At 37.9% G+C, this 23,705-nt stretch overlaps 1 protein-coding gene across 3 annotated transcripts in view; it reads left to right on the top strand.

Annotated features, from left to right (window-relative positions):
- The window catches only part of UMAD1 (UBAP1-MVB12-associated (UMA) domain containing 1), a 77,911-nt gene that overhangs the window by 7,784 nt on the left and 46,422 nt on the right, over positions 1-23,705 (top strand). The window lies entirely within an intron of this gene.

Here is a 23,705-nt window from a genome sequence, read left to right as displayed (position 1 = left end):
GCTAAATTTGGAGCTTTGATCAAGCTCTTTCACAGTTTTGCAGGTTTGCTTAAGTGAGCAGAAGAGAAAAAAATTACTGCTGCTATACTGATCCTTTTCTTTTTTCTCTTTTGACAATTTGTTTTCCTCCTTGTGACTGTTATCATCAATATTCAGCTTCTGCTGCTCTGATTTATGGACTCGTTCTTATCAGGAATCTTACAGTGTTTCTCTGTTTAACTGTTACTTCTTCTTGAGCATTTTCAAGTCACAAAAACCTCTAGAATATCAAAGTCCAATAGTACAAGAGACTGTTGGAACCCTTTCTGAGAACTGAGGTTTTCGGCAAAAGTTCTCCATTAAAACAAATCTGTTTCACATCTATGTCTGTTGTCATGCTTAATGGCTGCCTTCCACTAGAGTTTGTTCACCTGCAGTGGTTTTGATGGCTCCATGAAGTCACTCCAGCACTTGCATTGTGGAAGGGTCAAAGGAGACATCATCATCCCCAAAAAGTCTGGAGACCATTTAGCATTTCAGGTTCTGTAACAGGCAGAATTCTGCACCCAAGTGTTGCTATGTCCCACAGTTGCTGGTACTGATTTTGCATTCAATTTAGCTTCATTCCTTTTCCCTGAAATGCTGTCAGTGACTATTTAAGCTTTGTTCACATAAATTCACACAAAATTAATCCGTTAAATATAAACTTAAGAATGATCGATTTTACTTGAGTCTTCTCTTTTTTTAACTTATTATTATTTCTTTGCTCAGACAAAAGTTAATTTAGCTGTCTGCAATGAAATGGACACTGGCACTGGGCAGAAGAGCTGCCATCAGCCTTATCAGTGAAGCATATCACTGTCTTGCAAGACAAATGTAGTTGCAAAATTATGGATCAGGACTTGAGTAGATATTTATCTGGAAGGGGCGTTTTTGTCTAGGAGTAGTGTCAGTGGAAAAAAATAAAACCAAACCACAACATTTAGCCATTCTGTTTGTTCCTATTTTGTTACTCAGATGGAATGTTCTGAAGCTTTTCTAAACTGGTGTAAAATATTCTGGAAATCCAATAGTAGAGATCTTTAACACAGCTCAGTAGCAGATGTCTAGAACCATTAGTGTGAATACTACTGTAGGCATTGAGCACTCTCAGAGGGAGTGAGAATTTAATTTCTTAAATTTTAAGTTGGTTCTTAAACTGTGTCTGTCATTCGGAGCCTGAACAAAAATCCTAGTTCACCAATACCCTGTGGACATGGGAGGAACCTTTTTGTATCAGTTGATATTGGAAAAAGAGATATTTGAGAAGAAAATTCAGTGCTCCATCACAGCTCTTGCCCTGTCAAATCCTGAGGATGATTTTTTTCTTTTCTTTTCTTTTCAAAACTTCCCCAAGTCCTGTTATAAATTGCTATATTTGGAATCTACCTTTCCTTGTAAAGTATCAGTGCATTTGGGAATTCAATGTCTGACTAGAAAGGTGACTCATAAAAACAGCAGAGTCAAGAAAATCAACTTTGCAGCCTAGCAGCTGAAAGAAATTCACTATTTTAGCGTTTGGAGTAAATATTGCATGTGTGGGAGTCAAGCAAAAATAATTTGTAATTCTCTATCTACAAAACAAATACAAAATATAATTTCTTACCAGAGACTAAAACATTTTTATGTCTAACTGCCAGTTCACTTATTTTCTGGATACTGGTCACCTCATCCCTTCATGAAGCTGTAAAAATGGTGCTTGTTCTGTAACAAGCAGATCTATTACTCTGAAAAGGGAAAAGAGACTTATGAAATAGGCGTAACACATGCAGTTGGTTTTGATAAGCAACTCAAATGCAGAAATACGGAAAAATGTTTCAGAGGCTTTCCTGATCATCACAAATTGTTTTTAATGTTAACATGCTGAAAGCCAGATTTAAGAAAACAAGTAATTTTCAGTTAGCTTGAGAATCTTGGAAACTAGTAGTTCTTTAGGAGTTTCTCATATTTTGTGGCTTTCATAATATAAATTCCAACCCATCATTCGTTCCTACTGTTGCTAGCCATAGAGGAAAGTACAGGTTTAATGCTAGCATTTTGGTTTGGCACACAGCTAAAAATCTCCCATCAATCTCAAAGATCCAAGTGTCTTGTAGTCCTAATCTCAGTGTAAGATCAGAAAGTGAAAAACTGAGACAGCAGTGCTGCTTTCCATTTGTGTTTGGCAAGACAGTCAGAAACTCTGCAAAATCCCCATGGTGCTGATGGTGCAACTGGGGTGGGTGGGGAGTGTTTTTGCTTGAAGCAACTGAAAGATCATGGAGTCACAGAAGGGTTTGGGTTGGAAGGCAGATCATTTAGTCCAACCTGCCTCCATGGGCATGAACATCTTTTGAATAAATCTTGCTCAAAGCTGTGCAGCCTGACTTTGAACACAACTTTTCTGGGCAGCCTATTCCAGTGTCTCATCACCTTCATCATTAAAAAAATCATATAAATATCTAAAATCAATTAGAATATTGTTTTGTATGTCATCTTTCAAAAGAACCGAGAGAAGTTAATCCTGTTTTCAGGTTTAGTTTAAGAGCCTGATGTGCAGGGTCTTGTTTACTTTTCCAGACAAAATTGCAGTAAGCCAGAGTGAGGGAGCAGCAGGTGCTGGTGGCTCCACCAGGCAGGTGAGCCTGCAGCCAAGCAAGGGTGCCAAGAGTGCAGGGGCTGGGGCAGAGACCTCGCTGAGAGCAGGGCAGTCCCACACTCCCTGAACAAGGACAGCACAGCTCTGGGGACAGTGACCTCTCCAGGGATTAGGCACATCTGAGGCCAGGCCAGGAAGTCGGGTCAGAGGGTTGTGGTCACCCAGGTTCCCAGGCATCCCTGCAGGGTGCTTTTGGCAAGGACCAGGAAATGAGGCTTCTCCCACAGCTCTTTGCCTGGCCCTGATGGAAGTGCTCAAGCTGCATCGTGTCTGTGCTGGTCACGGGCACAGAGCCAGAGCCCTGGTGCTGGGAGGGGACTGCCAAACCTGGTGGTGTGCTCAGGACAGCCAGGAGGGTTGCGTTGTCTCTCACTGTGTCCAGAGGCAGCACAGTTCTCTGAGGAACTCTTGATCTGATCCTTTGACCATGCCTGAGTTCAAGGCTTTGTTTACTTTTCACTTTTGATTTAAAGGGCAGTCTGTTCCATGGATTTAAGAGTTGTTGGGTTTTGCTTGATTTTTTCTCAGGGATATTTTTATGTTGTATATTGGAATGGAGTAAATGGTGTGGAGAAACAGGTCAGTTGCAGGTGCTGAAAAACTTGATTTTTAAACATATTTAACTTCTGTTTCTTCCCTGAACTTAGGACAGCTTTCTCTTTCAGTTTTTAGATGTAAACATGGGTTTTCAATACTGGCCGATGGCTGTCATTTCAGAGCTCTGCTTTCAGCCTCAGGAGCAGGCCTCAACAAGTGGTAGGGAGTATTGGTACTTACAGGCAACACTAAAGTGTCACCTAAAGGTTGTTTTCTGAGATTCAGCAATTTTATTATAAAGTTTTTCAATGAGTAAATACCTAGAGGAGAAGTGAACAGGCACAGGATTCTCATCAGAGTAGAGCAACTATCACAATCACAGGGAGGCTGTGGCCATGATAAGAAAGTTTGACAGGGATTTTGTACTGAATCTACACTTCTGCTCTGTGAACCTCCATTCTTCCTACTATGCTTTCCTAGATCCATCTAGGAAGGTCATCTAGAATTTATAAGCAAATTTTGGATTAATGCTTATTTGGTAATATTTATCACCATTGGAATAGTATGATTTTTGCCTATCAAGTTTTCTCTCAATAGAAAATAGTCACAAACATAAGAAATTAGGTGTTTCGAAATCTCTTCCAAATAAACAGAAGGATCTGTGGTATTTAAATGAGTCTTGGATTTGTTCAATTAATCAGTGTTCCTTCTGTTTCAATGATGATGTCTGAAGAGAAGCTGCTCTACAGAGCAAATGTGTTCAGGCTTGCACCAGCCTCTAAAACGTCACAGAAAATGAGGTGTTAACTACTGTTTTTCATCCTGTGAGATGAAATAGAGTATAAGGCAATTATTTCTTCCTTATTAAAAGTATAGAAAAGAACTAATACCAGTTGACAGGTAGAAAATTTGGGAACTTTTTGTGAGAAATGGAATGTTATTGATTTTGTCATTACAACCTGCTGTGACAAAGTCAGGAACATAATAGGCTGCAAAAAGAATACACAGGAAGTCTGATAAATTATGGTGGATGATGCTGATGTTCTTATCTTAAAATTTTGGTGGGCAGGTATGACTTACTCTCTTACCTCAACAAGATATTTGAACTTTGGCTTATTTCAAATGAGGTACTTGAACCTTCATCTGATGTATTCATATTTATATTGAGTTAAATCAGTATTATAATTCCTTCTTAGGGGATCATCCTCATCTCTAGGCAGGAGTATCCTCACTCATCTGTGAAGCTGTGAAAATATGATTTACATCCAGATGAAAGCTTCCCTTTGTCAGCTGCAGTTATATTGCAGAATAACATCCTTAACAAATGGAAATCTTCTGTACTGAAGATACAAAAAAGAAAAATGATCAGCTCAAGCCAGCCTTTAGTTCTGAAAGTCTGGACTGTTTTTCCAAAGAATAATTGTACATATACTTGTTCCTCTTCAAATTGCACTTTCTGTTTTGCCATGAATTTACTCTGCATGCAGATAGTTTTTTGAGGTACTTTGGATAAAGTGCATATTTGAATTAAGGGACACCCTCATTGTTGCCCAACATGTAAAAAGATGTTACAGTAGGATCCTTACTGTTTCCATATCTATCTTAGTAGAACAGATCTCTACATATATTTTTAAGAACGCCTTAAATGTTTGCCTCTGAGAGAAATGTATATATGTATGAATTTTCCGAAGTGAATCTGTTATGAAAGGGAAATTTAATATACTGGTGCTCCTGAAACAAAGGACAACCCCCATACCAGTTCATTACTGCAAATCAAATACTTTTCTGCTTTCTTCCCTCTGCGTACACACCTCAAAGATTAAATGCATCAAGAGATTTGTAAAATCTTGGTGTTATTGCTGCCATTTGTTTTCTAGGAGTTAGTAGTAATGCGTAGTAAGTCCCTCAAAATGTCTACATTGCTTTTTCATTAATATTTAAGGAGCTTTTAGTGGTGCTAGTAAGGAAGGTTGGGCTGCTGCAGTGTTTTAAAATATACTATTACGTTAAAGAAATGTACCAAGGCATTGTGCCAGTTAGAAAAAAGCAGTGTCTCAATGTCCTTTCACTTTCTGCATCAATGGACTTACATTACCTATTTTTTATATTCCAGGAAGTGCTTGTGCAGTTATTTCCAACCTTATAGTTTTCAAATAACCAAGCTACTGATTTTTTATGAGTTTTGAGGTTTAAAATATTTAATACTAACTTTATATTAATCTGAGATTTGGGGATATATGTTAATATTTTTGTCTAAAGAATATTTTATACATATCAGCCTGTGCCACTCTAAGTGAACACTTTTGATGCACACTAAGAAGTTACAGTATTTAAAATAACCTCTTTCCCAAAGTGCTGCTTTATGGTTTTTATACTTAAAAACCACGGTAGCTCATCTGGGCATTGAATTTTGCAGCCAGAGTTGATTGAAAGGGAGGAGGAGGCATTCAGAAGAGAGAGTCCTCTCCCGTTACCGATACTTACTTGCATAAGGAGGTAATGTCTCCACTTCATTCAGTGATGGAGTCAAACTAATCCTCTTTGGGACTAATTTTGCACAAAAACAACCTGCGCTTTTCAGTGGTGCCGCTAGATGGGGATTTCCCTCGGATTCAGGGCTCGGAGGGCTTTGCTCTCCCCCTTTCACACACAAAAGTGCAGGAGTAGTAATTATCAGTGCACCATTTGATTAGACTGGAGGTTTTCAAGAGTTTTATAAAAAGCTTTTTAAAGCCTCATATCAAATCTATAATGACACTCCAACCTAATAAAAACAATGAAGCTTGAAATGTTGACAGCATGTATCTAGATGTTGGCTTGTAATTCGTTCCAAACAGATCTGTTGAGGCCCATGTGGGACCTAAATAACACAAAGAAGTAAATTTGCATATTTTACAGCAGGGGGAAAAAACAGAATGCAAAAAACATGAATAATTAGGAGCACAAGCTTCATGCTATATTAATACTGTTGAAAAGCATGTGTTGATTGTATTCTGAAAGCCAGTAGTGATTTGGTTGAGTGAACTCAGTCAGCATCTCTTATGCAGATTAAAGGATCTGGGTTACAGAACAACTGAAATTCATTGTTTTGCTGTATAAGGAGGTATATTTCTTAAAGGAAATGCTTTTTTTTCTCTTGTATTCTATGCAGCAGAAGGAATCTTTCTCTTTAATGCATCATCAAAGAATGTTTTTGTTAACAAATGACTGCATTTCTTCATTTACTTGTATACCTCTAGATTTTAAAAACAGTTCTCTCAGCCACAAATCAGATGTTAGTATATTTAGGACTTTAGTATAGATGACCTACTTACTTTTTGTTGGACTAATTTCTCTTCCTTTTGCTTTCTAGGGCTTGAGCCCCTGGAACATACATGATGGTTTCCTGCTATGAATTTATTATTTTTAAATTTGCAGAAAATACCTTTTTCAAAATATTAGCACACAGGCCAGTTTTGAATCTGAATATTGTGAATGGTTGTGTTGGCTTCTGTTGATTGTAACATAAGATGCATAACATAATTTTTATGAAAGAAAAGGTTATTTACTTAAAAATGGTGAATATTATCAAAAGTGATTTGTTGTTTGCTTTGGCTGAGTACTGTCTTGGCTCCTTAACTTACAACTGTCTTTAAAAGTTACCTGGTTTTGACCATGGGCTCAAGGGAGAAGAAAAGAAAGAAGATGAAGACTTCTTGTTTAACTTGTTTTAATGCTGGCAAGAAAGAATTATGTGCTGCTGTATCAAACGGCTTTATTTGGGGGCTTTAAGAGACAAAAATGCACAGAACCAAACACTTCCATTCTGTCTATTAAGTACATCTTCTTAATTTGCATAACCAAAGGAAGAAAATGGTAAAATGTAGCAGTCTTTTTAGAAGTTGATGTAATTGTAAGAGGTTAAAGAGGCATCTGGCAAAAGGTTGTTTTGAGGTCACACATGCATCTGGCAGTTTGCTGCCAGCCCTCTAAGAAAATATTGGTTGGAGTTGCACTCCTGTTTTTCATATTAACTGCCTTCAGACTTGATGTATAATAGTCACTTTCTGCAATCCAGGTCTCCAAAGTGCTCCTCAGAGGTTTGGTCCTACTGATTTTAATTTTTGCAAATACTGATAGAAGTAGAATATGCTTAAGTAAGAAAATCCTTTTTTTTGCTAGAAATTTTTTCGTAGGAAAGAGGAAGATGTTTTTTGGACATGACTGGTCTACGATGATGCATTTACATAGTTGAGATTGAATTCTTTAATCTTTCTTATAGAAGGGTGATCACTTTTGTCACCTGGCTTCTGACAGTTTTGCTTCCATATGTAGAAGTTCATTCTCTAGTAGCCTAGATACTCTAGTAGCATCTAGTCTATTGGCCTATATAGCATTCTTAAAGCAATATATGAAAGGAAGATACCTATTGCTTATTGTAAAACAAAGTAAAACCAGTAAAATATAGTATAAAAGTATAGATTTTCAAATGCTGCTTGTAAACTTTGTTTCCCAGACCATGCTTTATGGTGCAAAGAAAGTAGTTCAGGGTATGAGATCATGTTTTTAGGCCAAGTCTGATTTGTTGATATACAGTGGACTTACAGCTAGAGCTAACTGAAAAACAGAAGGTGAAAAACCTCCTGTTGCAGGAGCACAGGTTCATGTTCTGGCAAGTGATAAATTCAGGTTGAAGTCCCTCTTTTAGCAATTTACAGCATAGTTAGATGATCATTCCTTGCAAAGAGAGCCCTCGTCATTAGTTCATGCAACCACTGCCTGTCTGGTTGGAGTCATTCAGACTTCTACAGATGTTAATTTTCTTGTAAGAAAATGTTATGTTGAACTGATTTTACTCACACCCCTTGCTATCTCTGGCAAATAAATGTTTTTGTTCTTTTCAGTGGAAGCAGAAAAATTACTTTTCCAAAGATACACTGTTGTGTTCATTTTTAATTAGATATTATGAAGAAACTCAAGAAGGTTTTGTTCTGTGTTTTACAAGTGCTACAAATCAATCATGTCATAGGCCTCAATGTGAAATAGTAATGTAAGTGTAAGGATTTTCCTTTTAAAATGGAAGATGGCTTGTCAGCTTATCCATAAAGATGTGTTTTTCTTTAGCTACTATTTTTTGGTATACTAGTTGAGTAGATTTCAGTCAGGACAAATAAATTAAAGGATATAAAGGATTTATCCATTCAGTTGTAGTTACCCATCTACACTACAGGATACCATCCCAGCCTTAATTCTGTATATTGTTTCTTCAATTTACACATGGTTATTTGCTATAAAAACTGTGTATGGCAAAAATTTTAATGGACAGAAAATCATTCAAAAGCTTAAGTTGATTTAACTCATAATATCAGTACAATGTGTTTCCCTCTCTTTCCTCTTCCCAGCTGTTGATATAAATGTGGGACTTCAATCAGCAGATGAATAGTCTCTTCATTTCCTTCTTGTTTTTTGCCAGGGTGTCTAGGTGAAGTTAGGGGAACATAGATTAGGTGGATATAGATTTGATATTTTGGCTATAAGAATACAAGTACAAACTGTAGGGAAATCTCACAATTGGAAGTATTGAGTTGTCAGTGGTGAGGCTTATTTTTGTGCTTTGGTTTGTTGTGGGGTTTTTTGTGGTTTTTGTTTGGTTTTCTCTTTCCAGTTATGCCCAGATTAAAAATGAGGTTTTTGAGCATGTAACTGCCATGTGCAATATACATTTTTTTTCAGTTAAATTGGGCAAGTGTCCTTAAAATGATACAAAGTCACAGACCTTTCCTGGAACAAAACAAAGCAAACCAAAAAAGATTTTTGCTGTTAGACTGTATAATTTAAAAATCTCTTTTTGCTGAGATCTGTCTGTACCAGCAGTATACTGCAGTGTTTCAGGATCTAAGCTCATCGTTTTAGTACTCCCAGGTGAATAAGAGAGAGCAACAATTTAAAACCTGTTAATTAATTAATTAATTTTTGTCCTTTTTCAGTTAGTATAAAACTTCAGGGTTTTTTGAGAGGGACACAATGGAAATTTATGGCTGCTTCTTTGCCATTTTATTTTTCAGTGAGAACTTGCCTACCTTATTTCTTCCAAATTATTTCATCCATAGGTCTTGCAGAAGGGCACAACTGGAAAAGATTTGATTTACCAAAACATTAGAAAAGCTTTTGTAGCAGAAAGCAGCCAATATTATCTTTGAAAGATGGATATTAAATACACATACTAATGCACCCTTCATTAGGAGGCAGACTTGGGGAGAGGATTTGTTTTGATTGGAACTGTTTTCTTTTACTAACTCACAAGTTATGTCAACACTCTTATAAAAAGATGCACAAACAGTTTCATTAGGTGTAAATACTGATTCCAGTTGAATATAAAGTTCAGTTGGATATACCAGCTCTTGCAAAAATGTACTTCTACTTTACCACTGAGCAACTCAAAGGTGAGACCCAGTAAAGAACAAGTAGTACTTTCCAACTTATGTATTGTGTTTTAAAAAATAGGAAAGAGTGAACCAAGAAGTAGAATTAAGCATCTCTGAAATTCAGTTTACAAAATCTGTTTAGAGCATATTTGCCTACAGTGACCTACTGGAAAAAGCAGAGACCAGCAATAAGCTTGAATTCTTGGTATACTTTGGGGCTGAAGTGTCTGAATCAAAGCACCATACCTGAAGCACATCTGTCCACTTGATTCAAAACCAAAAGCTGAAGTTACAGCATGTTCTTCTTGAAATATGTTTGGTGTGTATTTGTGCTTATTCAAGCATTCATCTGAGAAGCAGGAGACCTCAACTCGAGTTCTTAGGCTTAGTGCTGTCAGCTGCACGTCTTCCAGCATCAAAGTCTAAAAGTCCAGTGAGAGGACTCCTGGTGTTTATACTGGCTGCAGAGTGGTTCTACTTCAATAATGCAAGACATAGGAGCTTCTCTGATACTCCATGAGTCATTGAACTTCAGTGGCCTGTGAGTAAGAAAATGGGAGTATTGATCTCTGCTCCCTAGCCCATGTGTGTGGTGGATTTGTACTTTTTTATTTCTTAAAATGAAATGACTAAAACTTTTAAAAAACAAAACAGCACAAAGAGACAGAATGTGTTGCCAGCTTCTAGGCATCAAGCTCAGACTTGTTCTGATTTGTTTTACTTCTGTACCAGGTAACCTTTCCTTTTTGGGTGAACCAGGTCTAGATTCAAAAGGAAGGGGAGAAAGGTTCTCAAGCAAATTAAAGTGTAGCTGACAGAGAGAGCTCCCTGTGGGAGCCAGGAGTCTGAATATCAGCAGACTACAGGGACCAGATTTCAGACCTATTGTTTCTTGAACAGACTGGTTTAGAGGGTGAGGGTAAAAGCTGGATCTGCTCTCCTTTTCCCTGGAAATTAAAACAAGGGGCATATGCCCATTATGCCTGAAACATGCAGTGGGAAATGTGAGGGGAGACAGGAGTTAAGCTGCTTCCCGATCAGATCCAGGACACTGCTGCAGAAGTGACAGCTAATGAATTTAGATTCCTAATGCATTTTGTGGCTTCTAAGACAGCTGCTTTCTCAGATTATTGTTTCAAATATTCCTTTGTAGGCCTCCTACCAATTGTAATCTTGTTGATAGCAAAATATGCATATTGTGTCAAGAAAATGAGTCGTGCTTTGTTATAATATGCTTTTCATTTAAAGTAGTATAAACAGCAGTAAATTCTATACTAGCAAGTCCTTGCTGTTGCACTAAAGTACATTTTTAGGAGTATTAAGTAACTTTCACAACAAAGAAGGGAGCAAAATAATTAAGCATCATACTTTTAGGTGATATTCAACTTGTTCCAGCCATGAATGCATTCATTAGCTGTCAAGATGTGATTTTACAAAGCCCTACTTTGTTGCTGGACAGTGTGTTGCAGGCACAGCTGTTTGGCGGAAGAGGGTGCATTTTGTTTGTGCATATTCCTTCTGCCAGCTTTGTGATCCTCTGGGCAGGGGCTCCTGGCCCTCCCGGGGGGCTGACAGTGCTGGCTGGTAGAAGTGGAATTTTGTTCTCCGTAAAATAATAGTACCACAGATAGGCTGAGTTGGAAGAGAGTCTTAAAGATCAAATGCAACTCGTGGTCCAGAGTTGCACCGTGTGCCTGAGAGCATTGTCGAAACGCTTCCTGAACCCTATAAGCCAAGGTACTGTGGCTTCCCTGGGGAGCCTGTTCCAGAGCCCAGCCACCCTGTGGGTGAAGAATCTTTGTCTAATATCCAACCTAAACCACTCCTGACAAGTTCAGGCTATTCTCTCTAGTTGTGACACTGGTCACCCAGAGGGGCTGATCAGTATCAGCCCCTTCTTTTTCCCTCATGAGGAAGTTGTAACTGCAATGAGGTCTCCCCTCAGTCTCCTCCAGGCTGAACAGATCAAGTGACCTCAGCTACTCCTCATACAGCTTTCCCTCAAGGCCCTTCACCATCTTTGTTGCCCTCCTTTGGACACTCTCTAACAGTTTAATGTCTTTTTTATACTGTGGCACCCAAAGCTGCACACAATATTCAAGGTGAGGCTGCCCCAGAGCAGGACAATCCCCTCCCTTGCCCGGCTGTCAGTGCCATCCCTGATGCCCCCCAGGACACGGGTGGCCCTCCTGGCTGCCAGGGCACTGCTGGCTCAGATTTAATTTTCTGTCAACCAGAACTCCCAGGTGCCTTTCCACAGTGCTGCATTTCAGCCTCTCATTCCCCAGTCTGTCTGTACAGCCAGGGTTGCCCCACCCCAGGTGCAGAGTCTGGCACTTGTTAAACTTCATACAGTTGGTGATTGCCCTGTTCTATGATTTGTTGAAGTCTTTCTGCAGGGCCTCCCTGCCTACGAGGGGTCAACAGCTCCTCCCAGTTTTGTATCACCTGCGAACTTGCTTAGTATCCTTTCAAGTCTTGTGTCCAAGTCTTTAATAAAGATGTTGAAGAGCACAGGGCCAAGGATAGAGCTTGGAGAATCCCACTAGTGACTGGTCACCAGTCTGATGTCACCTCATTCACTGTAACCCTTTGTGCCCAACCCCTGAACCAGCTGCTCACACATTGCATGATGTGTTTATCCAGCTTAACATTTTCTCCATTTTACATCCAGCTGGATGTTTTCTCCAGAGGAATCCTGTGAGAGACAGTATTAAAAGCTTTTCTGAAATCAAAAAAGATTACATTGACTGGCTTTCCTTGGTCAACTAGATAAAGTAAAACTATGTAGGAAAAAAGTAAAACTTTATAGTATGGTAAAAGCTGTCCAACACATTCTGATTTCAAGTTTGATTATAAGAAGTTATTAAGAACTTCAGATTAAATGTTCTTAAAATTTTATTTACTGCATCTAGTTTTTTTTTTAAACCTGTAGCACTCAGTACTGCTGTGGAAATTGCTTTAAATGTGTTCAGGGCCATAGTCCAGTAGTGTTTGTCTTGTCTTTATCCTTAGACTCCTGAGCTCATTTGTCTTGCAATGTTTGGGGTTTTTGCAGTCTTCTGTTTTAAAACAAAAAGGCAAAGCTTTTTATTTTCTTTTTTAAAGACTCCCCTCCCCCCCCAATTTCTCATTATATATTTTACTGGTTGAGCAGTACAGGCTCATACCTGCTTAATGTCAGCAGGTATCTTTCAGCTGCACATCTTCTATACTGACCTTTGTAACAGATACTCTTGAGCAAGAAATGTTTTCTGTTTGATGAATCAGATGTAAATCGAAGGATGTCTGTGTTATTCTTTTGTGTTCTTGCTTCAGAAGGTGTGATATCTGTAAGTGGTCTTGTCTTGTACTGCCTTTCTCTGTTTTTTCCTACCCTTTCCCATGGGTCCAGTGAAACTTCTGAATCCTCTGGGTTTATATTTCTTTAAGTCTTCAGCACATTCCAGGCAGCATAAGCCATCTGTTTGCTTACATTCTGTAGCTAAAGTCAATGAACTTCTTGTGCAGGGAATGAATTATGAAGTTAAGACATTTCTGGTGAGAACATGTCTAGGCACTTTTGATCTTGACTCTGGAGATCCGGCTTAACACAGGGTACAAATGAAAAAACTCTAAGAGGATCTTGTTTTAAAGCTTCTATTTCCATTCTATTCCTGCTATTTCCATTCTACTACTGATGAAATGTAGACCCTCTCTTACCTTTGCCAACCAGGGACTGACGAACACTTAATTTTGTTATCTGTCTGTGTGACTTCAAGTGGCATAAGTGCTCTGATGTGATACCTGCCGTGTTAAGGACCAGCTGATTGATGTAGTGTTTCAGGAGCCCAGTTTATTCTGCCCTTTTGAGAGGACTGAACCATGTACTACACTGACATGTGCAAGCAGATGGTGATAGCTGGTGTACTGCAGGGATATTCTTTGACTTTTGCTTTTGCTTTTACTTTATGTCTGGTAGGCTTTTCATTACTCTGAAACCACCCAAAAAACCAGAGCTAGTGTTGAAAAGAGCTGACATTTTCTGAGGTCAGGATTTTAAGTGCATTATTTAAGATAACTAAATAGATAAATGCTATATAAACTGCCTCCAGAAATAATTTGAAGGTCAGAACAAAATGTTACAGGGTCCTCATCCTTCTTTCTTCCCTTGACAACAACTTCCCTAGCTTCCAACTAGAACTCGTATTCTGAATCATAAATTGAATGATGTGTATGAAACCTAGTTATGAAGTACAATGTGCAGGTAAACAGGATAAGTAATATGACCTCACTTGCTTTAGAAACATGCTGAAATGCTAGTCAAGCAGAAGCAGAAATACCCTGCAGTGTATTTACTTTGGCCATTTGTTAAAATCCTGTCTACCTTTAGATATTCCTTCCTTCTGACGTACTTATTATCAAAAGACAGAATAGTTTCAGCTTGTACACTTGACGGACAAAGAGGTATCCAAGAGCTTTCTATATTCTTACACTTTCCATATTCTATTAAAAAGTTATTTTAGTTCTTAAATGAGAACATCTTATTTGTACACATTACTACACACCCTGAAGATAACCGTGGTGGAGTCTTTCTAAGAGATGCAGCGAATCAGCAAAGGAACAGTTTGTGGATTCCCACTAAATCTTTAGGATGAGTTTGCTTTGGGCTGTGTCTGTGGCCTTCCTACTTTTTCAAGGTGGATTTATGTACAGTTATTTTTGTTGGTAAACCTGAGGTTTTCTTGCTAGTGAGCATAATTCATGCTACAATCAGGGTGGAAGTGTTTTGATGTTTTAGATGTAAATTTTGTAGATAGATAAAATTAATACAGTATGAAGGAACAGCATTGCAGATGGGGGAGTCTTCGTTTCATTTTACCTTATTGTAAACTGAATGTCTGGTTACCTTTATGCCCTTATAAGTTCCATCCATATTTTAGCATGAGAGGGTCAACTGTTGGCTTTTTCCTCCCTGCTTACACAATGGAGCATAAACACTAGACAGTGGAATTGATTTTTATGGAACACTGCTAAAACTTTACTGCATGTACACCACCTGCTTCTGAACAAAATATTTCTAGCAATCCATATGTATATTCTTTTCTATTGCCAATTAATTGCTGTGAACTGAAAGAATAGCTTCAATTAAAATACGTGTGAGCGGTGGAAATAAATCCGGTGTAATATTAAAGTGGAAAAGATTCAAAGATAAATGTGGAGTTAATAATTGGAGCAGAGCTCTGCAGCTCTTGACTTTCTCCTGTGATATCTTCTAAGTGGAGGATTCTAAAGCAGTCAAATAACAGGCAAATGGTGAAAAAAAAAGACTGAACAACTGGTTTGGTCTCATAGCACCATTTAGCTCTTGTATCCTGCTATTCTTCTTCAATGAGAAGATACCAGGGTAGAGTCAGGTGTGTCAGCATCTTCCGTGATCATGCTCTCTTGACAGAGGGGAATTTCAGGATGTTAAACATTGCGTATGATGAAACCACTGAAACTAAATCTGCTGTTAATGGCTTAGAACATGAGAGGAAATGGGAGAGGCACCAAATATGTCTTTGATTTACCTTGGAGCTAACTGATTTCAGGTGGCCTGTCTAGTATTCGTTTGTCCATGTAAATTAGTGTGCCCTTTTGGCCCCAAAGGTAACATATTTTAAAATGAAGAGGTAGACACAGAAAAAGTCTGTCTTATCAAGACATGGTAGAAAGTATTAGCTATCCCTGTTCAAAATTCAACTTCTGTTGTTTATAAGAGTTACATCTCATGGAAACCAATAGCTTTTGGCCAGTTTCCAGACATGTGGGGAAAACTTTAGGTTATAATTATGCTTTACAGCTTCTTTTAATTAAAAAAAAATTAGAAACAACTTGATGTTGACCACAATTTACTTGTGTCTAAGTGTTTTCATGAAAACAAATACTGTACCAATGTGAGAATTTAGTTCTTAAGAAAGTGAGCCTAATCTTTAAGAGTTCTTTTATGTGAATGTATTTCACAGAGATATATGCTTATCTGTTCAAATTCTTGATTTCAAGATTTGACCACAGTAAAGTTTTCTTTCTGTGTATAAACTGAAAACAATGATAGTCTACTTAGGAGTGTGTTTACCTGTTATTTTTTCATTGGATGAAAGCTGAAAGTTGATGACATGTATTTTATATGCAGCTGTCTGTGCATTTTCAATATAGGAGGAAATACAATCAGTTCAGCATGACTGGATTACTATAAATAGTTCTAGAAAATACCTTCATTTCCTCTCCACATTTATTTTTGTCATATGCCTTACTGACTGTAACACATGATGTAACCAAAAGTGAAGTGTTATATTTTTATTTTAAAAATGTAATGTTAAAACACAGAGTGGTGTCAGTATTTGAGAAACAGAACTCTAAAATAGAGTCTACCTTATGAAAACATTTTGGGCATGTTTTGCTCTTTTGTTTTAGGGAGGTAAGGAATTTAATAATTGCAGATGATAGTGATGAAAGCAAGAATGCAATATATTTTTGTGCTAAAACCATAAAAAGTTATTTTGGGAACTAAGCAGTACATTTTTGCATTAATAGGAAAAAATAAAGATTTCAGTCCTTATTTTTGTCCTTCTAGTGGAAGCTGATTAGATAAAAATTATTTTACAGTAGTTCTAACTTAATACTCATTTTTAGGTGAAAAGTGGAAACTTTAAAGAGGGTGGTTATGCTTTCTATGTATCATCATCTGCTAAACTAGTGTGATTGGCTTTCTTCTAACTAGGCATGAAAATTATGCATTTTATTAGTCAGATAAGCACAGGCTGCAATAGCACACTGTGCATAACATGTCTGAAAGGAAAAGCACCTTCCAGAAGTACTATTCCATTATGAGCAAACCCCCCAGAGCCTGCTCTCCCATGGCTTTACTGCTCATCAGGCTTAGCCCTGTTCCCTTAGCCTCCTTCAGTCCCATCCCTTCTCCCACAAATCTCTCCTTTCACAGTTTGGCAAGGAATGGCAGTTCCAGGACTTGCTGGCTGCTGGTCCAGCACACAGGATGGTGCCACCCCGAGATAAACCTAATGCAGCACTTGGCTCTGGCTCTGATGGGTAGCAGAGGACTCCAGAGGCTGCTCACAGCCCTCTGACCCTTGGTTGAGCTGATCTGGCTTAGCTGCTCTGGTTTGGGAACCTGGTTGAAGCTTAATTGACACAGGCCAATGATCACAAAAGTTTTTAATGAATAACAAAGGGAAACACATAGGCCATCCAACTGAAAAAGCCTTAAAAAAAAGCCCCCAAAATTTAGTTGTGTACGGCTTGGTTTTATAAAGAGTAGTCAAGTCTATAATTGCCTCTGTGTTACTAAGAAAGTGACTTTCAGGAGAGCTGCAAAAAGGTTACTTTTGTGGAAAACATTAGCACCGATTTTGTGGAAAATATTAGCACTGATTGTTCCCAGGGACTTGATTCTCAGTGTTCTACATGGCAAGTAAGTTTTCCATCATTTATGCCTGTGCCAGGGGAAGATGACAAGCCATCTAGCCATAAAAAAGCTGGATGTTAAGGGGTGTGCCTTCCTGTTATGAAACTTGCTGCAATCCTGAAATTCAAAGTAGATGAGAATGTGTACAAGACATTGAGAACAATGGAACAAGAGGGTAGGCACTGAAATAAATATGCTGGAATGTAGATTGATCAGGTTGACTTCCTGCTGAAATAAAGCTGGGAACTTTGCTGTCACTGAAATCATGTTATTAGGTGAATTCAAAGCCTGTCACTACTGAGCTTACTGATTTGAGTAGAAACAATTATAGTAGACCTGTCTGAAAGCAACCATATTCCAGAAGCTGACCTAAAAGTATGATGAACCAATGATGTTTCATGGATGTATCTTTCCATAAACAACAACAACAACAACAACAAACCTCAAAAACCCCACAAACAGACAAACAAAGAGTTGTTTGCTTTTGAAAATATTTACACTAGCTAGACACCTGATCAAATGGTGTCCTTTAAACAGGAGGAAAGGGAAGTATACAGAGAAACATTTAAAAAAAACCCCAAACCAAACCAAAAAGCATGTTTTTTAAAAATCTTATAAACTATGAGTAGGATGCCAGTGCATTATGCCCAAGAACAGAAATTCCCACCTAGGATTGTGGGAATTGTAGTGAAGGTGATTGAAAATGGATGGATGAAGTGTGATACATAGAAGAAAGAAGTCAAGTCTGCAGAGGTATTTCTTGATAGCTTCAGAGCCATCTAACTTTAAAGCTAAGTGTCATCTAAAGAGAGTAAATCCCTTAGTCCCATGGGCATTGTTGGAGAAAATACTGACATAATGCCTTTAAATATAAAAATGCATTTTTCTCACTGAATTTAGTACTGTGTCTGGCAGTGAATTCAGGTTGGAGGAAATTGGAAAACTTACTCCAATGCTGGCATGAAAAATGTCTGGTTATCTGAGCAGACTCAGGTGAATTTAGAACACTTTGTAAGTCTGCAAAAAACCCTGTTAGTCTCTGAAAAGAGTAGTCATCATTTGTATTCCTACTCCATGTGCAGACTTGTTTTTGTTTTTTTTTCCTTCCTCCCTGTTGAACAAGATAGCTTTCACTAAGAATCAGAGTCTCAATATGATTAAGTGGTTTTTAGAATGTTAAACAATTTCGTATACTTGACACATTGAGATAAGGTGGTTAATATTTCCAATACATACCACCTTCCAATTTATATTTGGTAAAATGTAAGTATTTAAGAATTCCCAAGTGGTGAACAAAGCAGTTATCACCCTGAATGTTTACAGTGGCAAGTTTTAGCTTGCACAAACTGACTGGGGAGAAGACCTTCCTTTCAGTTTCTGTTCATACCAGTGACTTACTTGTGAGAATGAAACAGTGCCAGTTGGTTGAACTGGTTTGATATCGAAATAGTTCATTCATGTACTTTGTCTATATTGGTGTATTCCTTTCACTGTGTAAACTGTGCTAAATTTTGGGAGTCCTAGAAAATAATGTAATAGAATAGTTGAGTAAGGGCAGAGCAGTTGCCAAACAACTGCCCATTTCCTGAAATCTTCGTGCAGAGTTTGGAGGCAGAGCAATTCAAGGAAATGCTCAGTATAAAAATGAGGGAGCTGCAATAATTCATGAGATGGATTGTGTTGAGTAGGTCTAGAAGGTTGAGTGTAGGTCTGGTATTGAGAGCTTCTGTTGCCTCTGCTAACTGAAGTTTCATTTTAGTGCCAGCCGAGAAAAGGTTGATTGACTTGTCTTTCCCTTTGCTTTTGCACTTCAGTTGATACTAACATTTGGGTAATGGTGATAGTATGGTGTTTGGCATCTTTCAAGAATGTGAGAATGTCTCTTAGGCTTTCTGGGTCTCTACACTCTCATGTGTTACTGAGCCAGATTGCACATCATAGGTCTCTCTCTAATAGTTGCAGATAGTCTTTCATACCATTTAATTTCATGAAATGTTCCATTTCATCCTGAGTACAAAATGAACTGTCATTCTGTTTTCTGTTGCACTGCAGGTAAGTAAAAGACATCTATGTGTATAAAGTAAAATAACTGGAGTTTTTAAGTGTTCAGCGAGTTGCAGAGTAAGAGAGCTACACTTGCCTGTTTGGCCACATGCAGGCCACACTGGTGTCTCAGAACCCACTCACACCATGTTGGTTTTCCCTGCTGGTGCATCTCAGGTGAGGATTTCCTAATAACTGGAAGACAAATGGAGTTGTGTTGGTATCCTGGAGGGTGAAGTTCTAAGTGGAGGTGTTCCAGGTGGAGCAGTTTCCCCTCTGTGTGCACAGTCCACCAGAGGGAGATGAACACCAGAGTTTGCAGGAAGAGCAGTGGTTTGTGCCAGCAGAGGTTTGCCCGGGGCAGCCTTTTGCACCAAGAGAGTACAATACCATGTCCACAGCTGTGTGTGTCAGGATCAAGACTGGAGTGCTGGGTGGTTTCTTGTACTCCTGAGTGGAAATCAAGGCCATCACTGTATTTTTAACTTTTTGCTGCTATACCATTGCCTTAGTAAAACCTTGTAGGAAAGAGTATGGTAGTATGATATTCCTGTGGGTTTTCCTAAACCTTTCTGCCCAGCTGGCCTTTGGACTTAGCGATTGATTTAACTTTAGGTATATCCTCAGTGTGTCTGGTCTGTGTGCATGAGTCCAGCCAGATTCCTGGTTCATTTTGCCTACATTTAGTAGGCTGTCTGGACATGGGACTACTCTACTTTTTAACATGCAACAGCGTTGAGCTGTGCCTGAGCTGCTGAGCGGGCTGGGAGGAAAGGTTTGGTTGCCTTGGTGTGAGTGACACGGTAATGGAGCTCCATTGTCTGGGCTGGAGCTGCCGCAGCTCCTGCCAGCACAGAAGGGTTGGCAGGGGAGGTTGTTTGTCAGCATGGAGCTATATCGGCACATCCTCAGTCCCAAGGGCAAGTGTGTTACTCATTCCTGTCTGGAAACTGATGGATTTAAAAGACTCTTGAGATGAGGTGGTTCTTTAGGTTCAAGAGCCAAATGGAAGTGAAAACAATTTTTTTTGACTAGTGTCTGCTGCAGATATTATACTGTAACTTCTTTACAATGTCAGTCCAGTAAAATGTAACACAGAAAGGATGTATTTCAACTAAACTCATATGTCTGAAGTCTTTTGAGCATGTTCATGAAGTCCTATTAAATGCCTTTTTTGGGCATCAGTCTTGTTCCAAACCTATTAGCTTAGTAAGTTCTCTTAAATCTCTTGTCCACTGGTATAATTTTCTCAGAAATTATGATTTTTAGTCAATCCTTTTAATTGAAATTGAGAGTTTTCCTTAAAGTTTAGGATCTAATTAAAACAGTTTTAAGAGTTCATCTTTTTTAAGTGGCACATGTCTTGACAAACTTCCTTTCTTAAGTTATGTGTTCCATCTTTAGAAACTGAAACCAGAGTTGTGCTTTTTGAATGGTTTTTAAATTATTTTATTGCATCTTATAATTAGTCAAATGATTAGAACACAGAATTTAATTTTTAGTGTTTACCATTTCTTCCTATGCATTAGTAAACAGATGAAATGGGAAAAAACTACCTAGATATATACTCCATCTCATTATAGATCTCTGTTTTTAATGGCAGATCCTGCACATTATCCAGGCACAGCACAGTGTCTCGAACAGTAAAGTATCTGTGTGTCTTTCCCCATTTTATTTGTTTACCTGGAATCTTCTAGTTTTATATTAACAATGTCAACAGTTCTGGCCCAATCTCCAGATCTATAGAGTGTCCACAATAGAACAGAAATTAACATCTGATGATGTACAGACTTGCCAATGAAATAAATTATTGATTTTTCTTTGAGGATATGTTCAGCACTTTCTTAAAAAAGAAAAAAGGTTTTATAGCTGCATATACTGGATATGGAAACTACCTTGATTGAGAGAACTGGAAAAGACTGGGCTTCTCCTGCTGTATGATTCTGGTACCAGGGTACAACTATGCTCAGTTTAGACAGATGTGACCATGATGTTCAAAACAGGAATATTTTGCAGTAGATGCCATCATATTCTTTAAAATTAATTTTAACATTAAGACTAAATTAACATTAAGACTAAGTAATTTCCATTTTATCTTGGTCTAAAGGTGTTTCATATTAATAACTAACAGGAAAAAAATCACGTTTAACATGATTATGTTTAACATAGCACAGCATAGCATAGCCAGGTTGGCAGGACTTGATGAAGAAGTCTTATGAGAAGTTTTCCATTAACTGGAAAGTCCTGTAGCTATCAACTTTAAAGGTAAAATATTAAAGTGTATACAAGATGTTGTAAATAGTTGTCAGGTGTATTCACATTTGATTTTCGCCTCAGTGTTTCTGGTCAGCTGCTGACTTTTGGAGAACCACTAAAATTGCAGATGTGGAATATTTTGAAAGACTTGTTTGGGGTTTGAATTTTTTTTCTGTGTTTGCCCAAGAGATATGTTCTTTAACGAATAGCATGGATCTGCTCTAGTTTATCTGTAATTGAGAAACTTGAGTGTGCTAAATATCTTGATTCTTTACTATTTATTTGATGTCAAGCACCAGATTTATTAGTTTGGAAGGTGTGGGGGAATCCAGGCTCTCACCACCATTTGTTTCTCTGTTAGACTTATACCCAATTAGTGAGTTTTAGGTGTTTGGTTTTTTTTAATTATAAATTTGTATGGTAAATCACATTAGTTTTTATATCCTGTGATAAGTAACGTTTAGCTAGCAAAGATCCTCATCTTTGATCTTTCTCTTTCACTTTTGTGTTCAGCTGCTCCTAAATAACATACTAAAAATAAACTAACTTTACTGAGGTTGTCTGTTGACATTTATGTGCAATGAGTCATTGTAGTGTGTTGCTATATGATTAAGATCTATTTTGGCTTTTTATCGTACATCCATGTGGTATACTCTTGAAAACAAGTAATTGAATGTTGAAAATTCTGATTTCTGTCACAGCAATGTAATGAAGTCTAAATCTCTGTAAAATACTAAACTCAGTATCTGTTGTCTGATACCAGTAGTCAGCTACAGTGCATTTTTATTGCAGTAGAAGTTCAACACTTATATTAGCAATAACACAGATAGCTTAAGTGACCCAATACAGACTCTGTAATAGACTAAACAGGAATTTCATTGTTGTGTGACAATAAGGGACACTTTAAGGATTTATAAGATTAGGACATCTAGCATCTAGACTTCAGCTAATTAATGTCAAATGAAGCAAATGAGACACCTGTCATCAGACATGTATGTTTTTTTTCAGAAGATTTTTGTGCATTCAATGTCAAACTTTCTATAAAAGACTTGTAGGGCTGATAGGTATATAAAGAAAATCAATGTAGTATTTTCCAAATAGCATATATGACAATTTATATAAATTTATATATAGCATTTGATATTTGCTATGACATTTGCTGTCTTGCATGCTGTTTTGGGATAAGCTGGCAGATAGGTTTGTTTCAGTCCATAGTTCCATGCATGTTTGTATGTGTATCCCCTGGAAAGTGGCAGCCACATGCATGCATTGCTGGTGTGGCTGCACACAAGTTGGATCTGGGAACTGATCAACTAACCAGGTACACACTGAGTGTCTGGCCTGAGGATGATGATGCAGCCTGGCTGGGATGGATGCGGGTGGAGAGAGAAGGGACTTCAGCTGCAGCTTGCGCTTCATGTTGGTGAAATTGGTTGTGAAATCAGCCCTATAGACCATGTGTGTCCTTGCTACATTTTTGTAAACAAACATGCAGGAAAGAAAATCCAGTGCTTCTTATAAAATAATTATTAGAGTTGTGTGAATTTTCACAGTACAAGTTGCTCTTTTTCACAAGTGTGAATCAGAAAATGTGTGTAGGCAACAATGTGAGGGAGAGTTGTTTTCAGTAGTAGTCCTTTTTTTTGTAAATGGATCACTCTTAAAAAATTTAAAAAGTAATTAGCAACATATCATAGAATTGGACAATATACTCAAAATAAATGAAGAATCAGTTTAAGTTAGTGTACCATGACTGTATTGATTCCACTAACATAGTTATTCAGCAGTTAGCTCTCTTATGTGGCTTGCTGCTCTTACTGAATTGCTTTGTTTTGGTATTACCCAGCTACATGTGTCAGGTTAAATCAGTGAGGAGGTAGAAATTGCAGCATTTTCAGTAGGTGCAAAATTCTGTCCCAGCATGGGTTAAGGCAAATATGAGCCCTGGTTTCTTAGTAAGGAACATATTTTAAGCAGCTGCAAAATTCTTGGTAGGAAACCAGAAGTTTTTCTTCCGTAAAAAAATCATACCAACTGAAATGTCCAGAGTCATTAATTTATGGTTCATTTTGCCAATTCATGGATGCTGAAGTAATGGTGTTTTTCCTTCAGTATGCTTTCTTGGGTGTTTTTTTTGGTGTGGATTTTTATTTGTTTGTTTGTTTTTGTTGTGCGTTTTTGGTTTTGTTCTTTAATTCTTCCTTTAGTGTTCCAGTAGGGTATCACCAAACTGGGTAAAGATTAGTACATTCTTATCCTTCAGAACTGTTTTTCTTCCTATGTTGGTTAACTGTAAAGATTTCAAGCAGTAACAGTGAACAGTTTAAAACTGGGACAATACTGCTTCATAGTGAGTCTTGCA

Source organism: Prinia subflava, chromosome 1 (genome assembly GCF_021018805.1).
Source record: "Prinia subflava isolate CZ2003 ecotype Zambia chromosome 1, Cam_Psub_1.2, whole genome shotgun sequence".
NCBI lineage: Eukaryota > Metazoa > Chordata > Aves > Passeriformes > Cisticolidae > Prinia > Prinia subflava.
Note: the sequence above shows the minus strand (reverse complement) of the source record. Positions and strands in the feature narration are given on the sequence as shown.